Raw genomic sequence first — 7,977 nt, 5'->3', positions numbered from 1 at the left:
GTCGAGCTATTCTTATTGCACAACGATTTTTCCATCTATAATGCATTTCTTTGCAGCTGGATCCACTTACACACGTGTCCAGGTATGGGTACACAGGCATATAAACGTCCCGCAAACCGCAGACTCGAATTCTCTCTCTCTCTCTCTCTCTCTCTCTCTCTCTCTCTCTCTCTCTCAAGACAAAAGCCAAAAGAAAGAAGCGCAGCAACAGCAACAGAGGCCACGACGGCAGTAGTATAGTCCGTCGGTACCGCGGCGGCGGTGGTGTGCCGGTGGAGAGTTCGCTTCCTCGGTGACAATGATGGATGAGTGCGTGCTATGCGTGTGAGTCAGCGGCGAGCTGTGTGCCGCCGTCTCTCTCGCTCTCTCCCGTGTACACCTATATATATACATATACGTATACGCACACGGCCTATATCGCCGTCGCCGCGGCTCTCGAGCGCATCTGTGCTCTTCACCCTCGCGCGCACGGACGCATAGACGTAACGCGATCCCCGATTATAGCGTGGATGTGTATACGAAGCTCTGCGCTGCCCCCGCACCGGCTAATTTCGACGCTATTAACTTTTTTTTTTCTCTCTCCTCATATCCTCGCTCGGGGCCAATAACGAGGTTCCATTCCATCCACGAATTTTCCATCGATTAGGCGGCGGTGTACATCGAGCGCTTATTGTCTTGAGGGAACGGCTCGTCGTGCGATGATAAAGGACGAGACGCGCGAGAAAAGTGTAAGTAAGGGTTACGGGTGTGCGCTCACGACCCCTTGCTTGGTCCGGCACTAAGGATAGAGCGAGTCAAGGGTTGGTAAAGAAAGAGAGAGAGAGAGAGAGAGAGAGAGAGAGCCGACGCAAAAGGCGACCATAAATCTTGCCATCGTCGAGGGACGACTCATTCACGCCACTTCACTTTCCGGCCGATATTCAGTGAAAGAGATCCCGGTTAGCGCTAGGTATAAGGGACTCTCGTTTTCCGCGCGCGCACAATGATAACGCGCTGATACAGGGCCTAATCGAGCGTGAAATACGCGGCGTCCGGTATTTCTGCTTTTGGAAAATTGATCGATCTCGTTATGTGACCATTGCACAATACGAGAGCTGCCTCTGACGAGCGGAGGAAAAAATATTTTGATTCATGCGTCGAGCCTGCACCGTTGCGAGATTATTAATTAATACACACGGGCGTATAGGAATAAATCTACACCTCGAAGAGAAAAAAAGGCAGCCGACTACACACTCGTCAAAATATCTGATGAATACCATCAAAAGTCCAATATTTCACCCGCGCGTACGAGGGCGATTCTAATTATAAAGAGAGCTAGAAAATAATTCGAGCGCAGCCCTTCCTCCTCCCTGGCACACGGAGAAATGTTGTTAACGCTTAAACGTTAACAAATGTAGAGCGCGAGCGCGAGCGTTCACGGACAGGTAGATCGAGAGAGAGAGAGAGAGAGAGAGAGAGAGAGAGAGAGAAAGAGTATGACTGAGTGAAGGAAGAAGAAGAAGAAGAAGCGAACCGCTAGTCTCTGCGCCGGCGGCTGCTTTTGAGCTCTCGGTTTGTCATGGTTCGCATGATAGATGGGAGGAAGCGTCTCTCTCGCTCGCTCGCCGAGAGTTAACCTCGGCCATATGTATGCGCGAGTCTGTGTATAATGTAATCCTCTGCCGCGACGAGAGATGATGCGCGCCGCAAATAGAATTTATATACTCGTTTCGAGTTACTCTACGCGCGCGCTACCCCTTGAGAGGGAGTACAGTACGTCTGCTCTGCCACGTTGGGTCAAGTATTATTGCCGCCGAGCGCGCGTTTACGAGGGGTTGAAAGCGGTAGAAATTAATCTTCGATTCTTATACGGGGGATGCTCTAGGTGCAAGGTATTGTGTGTGTGCGTATAAATATAGAGCATGTGTTCTATCGACTGTAGAAAAGTACGAGGTGATTGATTGTTAACCGAGAAAAAAATACGTAAGAAGTATACGCAATACAAGACTCGCCTACGGGGCGAGTTTCTGCAATCGTTAGAGTGATAAGTGACCGGCGGACACGTGAGAACGCGGACGCGAGAGAGAGAGAGAGAGAGAGAGAGAGAGAGTGTCAGTCAGCAAAAGCCGCCTGCGGGTGGATAGTATACAGAGAGAGAGAGAGAGAGTGCAGTACAGCAATATCGCTGGCTGACCTCCCGCCCCCCGTCGACTATCCGTCTCTGAGTCTCGGTAACGCCCCGACGGAACTTGCGCAACGAGTCGCTTTTTATTTCTTCGAAACCTGCATCATTACCCGCGTAGTTTGTTATACACACACACACACACACACAAACACATGGGTGTGGCTGACTTTATCGCAAAACTTGTCGTCATACCAAAGTAAGCGCGCGAATAATTAAATAACCTTGAAGCCGCGACTCACAATAGCGGCGTTATTATCAAAAGCCGTCAATTTTTTGTTCTCTTCCTCGCCCGGCCCACACCAGCTTTTGATACATCGATCGCCGATGACCTTGTAGCTCGCGACTCCGTTACACATTCTTATATACGACTCGTTCCCGAACACACATCCAGCGCTGCGGCGGCATTATAACCCGCCGCGATGAGAGAAGAGCGAGTTCGAAGCCCCTGTATAACGCGCGGGAGGCAGCAGCAGCAGCAGCAGCAGCAGCAGCGACGAACAACGCGTATGTATAAAATGACTAATGATGCCAAAGCTCCGAGGCTGCAAAGTGAAGCGCTCGGAGGCCCATTGATTCGTGCGATGCATAAGTGACACGTCTATCGGCTACCGACGAGAGCCACCAGTCATGCTGAGGTTTTAACTCTTCGCGCGACGAGCGAGTAGCTAAACCCCCAAACTCAACGACGAGGAAGCGCGAGAGCGGGATGATAAACGGCTTGCGCCGGGCCTTTTAACGGGAGCTTATCCCACTGTTATCCACCGCCGCTCTGTATGCGCGCCAGTCGAGTTTCCAGGCCGAGCTTGTGTGTGGGTGTGAATCTAACCGCTGCTGTTTGTGATTTCATCCGCGACGTTTGTTCGAAGACACCTTTCGCTGCGCATGTCGGAGTGAGTCGGCGCGATGATTCTATAACGGAGACTTTTGATGAAAATGAAAAGATTAGCACGCGTTGATTTTACATCGGCAACAAATTCTATCGTACGCACCGTTACTACCTATAACGATCGGATGCTATACGATGCCTGCATGCATCGGGGCAATCAATTCAACAAGTTTTCCAACCCACGTTTCTACCCCACATATCCGCCCCCGCACATTCACGAGGCAATAAAAAAAAAAGGAAAACAAGAAAAGCTCTGCAAATTAGTCAACTTCCCGGACGCTACTCGCCTCCTTTGTCCTATCCATCAGATCGGACAACACGTGTATCGACTGCAGCAGCTCACGCTCTGCTCGAACAGACGGTCAATGAGTCTCCCCCTGCGGCCCGCTCTTACGCTGATCACCCTGCCGTTAAGCATCGCAGTCGTATACACCTATACGACTGCTCCTTGAACATTAATCATTATCCGTAAAACAATATAGATAATTAATACGCGCTTTAACATAATTGGAAACCTACGCGATCCTCCGCATGTGTATATATATATGGAATGGAAATGGTGTATAAGCTGGGCGAGGAGATGCGAGCCGCGCGTAGAACGGTATACAGCCTTGGGTCGATCTATCATTCTCGCGAGCGGTATAAATGTTGTATGGAAGATTCATATGTTGAAGTCTGGAGAGAACCGGCCTGCGATTTGTAAGATTAACTGTGCCATGATTTTAGCGGATGTATACCGCGCGAGCGAGTCGAGTAGACAATTCGTTGGCTTTTATTTTTCGATATTATATTGCGGCTCGGATGAAGCGAGCGCGCAAAAAGAGGAGCCGATGGAAAAATATTTCCGAGAAAAAGAGCATAGCGCGCGAGATATTAAAACGTTAGCGGATCCAATCAACGTCTCTATTTCTCCTATATTCGAGATCCGAAAATTGGGCTGAGAGACAGAACCATTGGAAAGATTAATGTTCGCGCTAATTAGTCTTAGGGTCTATCTCTCTCGGCAGAGACGTGAGTCTTTCACCATTAGTTGTCTCGTGATTTTTGCGATGACAAATAGCATTCGGACTAAATGAAAGCAGAATTAATTTTTCGACGATTAAACTGTAGACACGGCAGATCCATTGTTGCGCGTTTATCGCTGTATTTTACTTGTAAATCGTTCCATGCTTTGACAATCTTATCAATACTTTTGCCAATAGTTTGACAAAAAAATGCTCACGAGAGCGAGCAATCCATTTTCCAAGCGACAAAAGATAAAAGCAGTATATTTACTGAAAAGCTAGCAGCCGGCTGTGATGTAAACCGGTTATCAGTCAGGGATGCGCGAGAAGGTTTGTTTACGTGTGTTAACATGGCGTCGGCCTGTCCTTTCCTTTCCCTACTCCTTCCCGAGGAATGGTTGATTTATAGGCGGAGCATCTGACAGTGGATACCACCCCCGAGTCTCTCCACACAGCTGTTTCGCGCTGTTCTGTAGGGCTGTAAATCACTCGCCACCTATCGCAGCACCCCCTATCCCGCATCTACAAAATTCGTGGAATCCCCTAATGGTTGGATATCGACCGAGAAACCAGGTTTACTCACTGTCGCTTAGTTATCGTCGGACGGTAAAGCAGTTTACTGTCGCATCGGTACTTGGAATGGGAGGGAGAGTTTTATGCGGTTGACGACGCACGGGGCTGCAACCTTATCTCTTTTGAATAACAGGGGTGGCTTTCAATTTACCTTCAATGCATAACGATGAGATGCAGTGTGCATACTGTTTTACGCGCCAGGGTACGCTAGGGGCTGCAGAATGAAATTTGTCGGTCGCACGGTAAATTATTCTTTGCTAATAAAAAAAAAATAATTGTGCATTACTGAAGAATAACAACATTATTATCCTTGTTATACTGGTAATTATTTCAATTTTCTCTCGATATCATTTTTAGCTCAATCTTAACTCTTTCTATAGCAACATTAAAATAGAACATATAGTTCGTAGTGTCTAGTAGCGCAACTAAACGTCCCCTATAGAAAATTCAATTAACTTATACAAGGAAGGGCGCGTCCAGAATCATTTCCGAAATTATCCATTGATCGATCAACATAAGAGCATCGGGCTTATACGCGATCCCACGCGAAGGTCATCAAAATTGACCAGAGCGAATCTCTAAGCCGTATACGAGATCGCCATAGTAGGCGTTCGCCTAATAGAAACTTCTAGAAGTGGCAGCATCTGCAAGAACTACGTATATAAGTACACGAACCCCCTCTTTCCCTTTCAAGGCTACAATAGTGTATAAGAGGGAGGAAAAAAAGATATCCCGAGAGCGAGCGTTGTTGACGCCCGAAAGTCCCGCGATCGATCTTCGTCAGGCTTGATTTCTGCAGCCCTACAGAATCGTCCAACAAATAGAATTGTACGCGGCCCGTCGGAGCTGCTGCTACTGCTGCTGTCCAGCTCGCCTTTTCCAAAAATCTACTCGACAATAGCTTTTCCTTGTCAACGCGCGACCGGTCTCGACCGAACGCGCGCTTTATTATGTGATCCTATCATGGCACGAGAAGTAAAGTCAACAGTGCTCGGCGTGCGGATGAAGAAATCAGCTCGAGGAGAAAGGTATTTTGTAGTGTCGATATGGTAAAAATAATATTATTCTGCACGAATTACGTAATGAGTTATTAACAATGATGCAAGCTCTTTATTATCTAAAATTGCATTTATACGTATATTGGCGCCCTACAGAGCACACTGCGCAGGATAAAAGAGTTTATCACGTAGGAACGATCTGCAGCCGAGGCAGTGGCACAGCGCGAGAGCATGATTGATACTCCGTTCCGGTATTGTTAGCACGTGTATTTACCGACGCGGTCGGGGCTTCAGGCGCTTTAATTAAAACGTACACGTTGATGTACTACTACTACTGCGTTATTAGATATGCGAGAGAGAATGAGATGTGCAGATTCGCCGACACGAGATCGCTCGCTGATCTTACTTCTTCAATTGAATTCTCACAGCGTTAATACGCGCGATCGAGCTACCTTAATTTCCGAAAAGAAATTTCACTTTTTTCAATTTCATAAATCAATAAGATATACTAGAAAAATTTCAGGAAGGATGTAGCCATCATCCTTATACAAGCGAGCCCTACCCCTGCTTTATACACACTGCAGCTTAGTCCAGTGCGTCCCAACCGATCGCGCGCAGGAAAAAAAAACGCTGCAAAAGGAAGAGTCAGCGACGGCAGCAGAAGAATGTCATAGCTAGTTGTTTCTGGACGGCACATAAGGGAGGAGGTAGAGCAACTCTTGGCTGACACCTTTATGATGGATAGCTGCCGGCGCTTGTATACTCGCGGGCCGCGCAGCCACCGTTGCGCGCGCGTGTCGGGACAGACCAACACCGTCCTCCAGGACGCGCCCTGACAGTTTTCTCTCTCTCTCTCTCTCTCTCAAACTCTGGCAAAGCGAGGATCCTGTCGTGCGCACACGCGCGATTCGAAGAACCGAGCGTGAAACCGTTTGCGAGCGCAAGATGCGTGTTCGAGATCTTATTATTCCGACGTCTGTATTTCTTGCCGCTCGTTTTTCTAATTTCGAAGGCCTGTACGTGTGAAAGGGATCTCCGAGCGAGGATTTTTTTCACTCTACGTCTATTCTCGCGTCGACGCGCCGGTGTAATGAAGTCGTTGAATTTATAATAAAAACTCGGCCAGAAAGAGGATGGCGTCGATTTTCCGAGAAAAAAAAAATAAATAAACAAATGATCCGCAGAGCACTGAGCAGAGGCGTATAAAAAAGGTATATAAAAGCGAGAAAAACGGAAGCAGCCCGTGCTGAATCAAGCCAGGGACGGGAGCGTGCTAATGGCTACTGACGTGCAGTTTTGATGGATCGGGTACCAGTCGGTTCTCGCGCGCAGGAATAAAGAGCGCCAGAAAGCCGTGTATATATATATATATATATATAGGTAGTATAGGTACAGAGAGAGAAAGATCTCCCCTCTGCTGTAAACTGAAAACGCGCGCGCTGCAGCTCGAAAAGAATAGGAGAGCGAGAAGAGAGGGCGGCGATCCGTCGGATTTGGTGAAAATGGCGAATTATATTCGGAGCCGCCGTCTACATCTCCCTGTAGAGGCTTATATATACACGCCTCTCGCACCCGCGCCGTTGTCCGCGCGTTGACGTATCTGTCCCCAAGGATATAGACGCTCTCGCGGCCGAGCCCACGATGTATACGTATGCCCGTATGTATTATGCTGGTGCATACTCTCTTTATACCCGGAAGAACGAACTTTATTCGATAATCTTTTATAACGCGCCGAGCTTCGTGTCTTCGATTATTCCCGGTACAAATTTCGCTCGGCCCTTTCAATGCGCGCCGCCGCGAGCTGAGTCATTTTTATTATACATACGGGATCGGAAAATACCACCGTATGAATTTGATTTTATACAGAGAGCGCGGGGATGATTGATAGCGAGGGAGTATTGGCAGTCGATGTTGTGCCGCGGATATAGGATGATGGCCGAGTGCATTATTTTATGATTTTGAAGGATTTTCGAGTGGGGAGCGAGTTTGAAATATTCAAAATCTTCGAAATTACTCCCATCGTGTAAAAGTCAAGAGAGCGTATAAAGCAAACCCGAAAAAACTCAGGGCGTATCAACAACATAGCCCGCAGTCCATTCCGACACGCACGCATTCGTCCCGTCGCCGGGCGTCCGTCGCGCTGTGTTTTTCTCAGGACGCACGAAAACGCCCGTGACTGTACGAATCCTCGGGGAGCAGCGCACAGAAAGTGTAAGGCCGTGTATAAGCAACTCCCCAGGGACGTTCTCGCGCTCTCTGACTGACTTACCTGCGCGAAGGAGGCTCGCGCTGCCGTCGCAGTGAAAGCTTTTGAGGGAAAAAAGCGGCATTCTTTCCTTATCGAACTCACAC

This window comes from Nasonia vitripennis, chromosome 4 (genome assembly GCF_009193385.2).
Source record: "Nasonia vitripennis strain AsymCx chromosome 4, Nvit_psr_1.1, whole genome shotgun sequence".
NCBI lineage: Eukaryota > Metazoa > Arthropoda > Insecta > Hymenoptera > Pteromalidae > Nasonia > Nasonia vitripennis.
Note: the sequence above shows the minus strand (reverse complement) of the source record.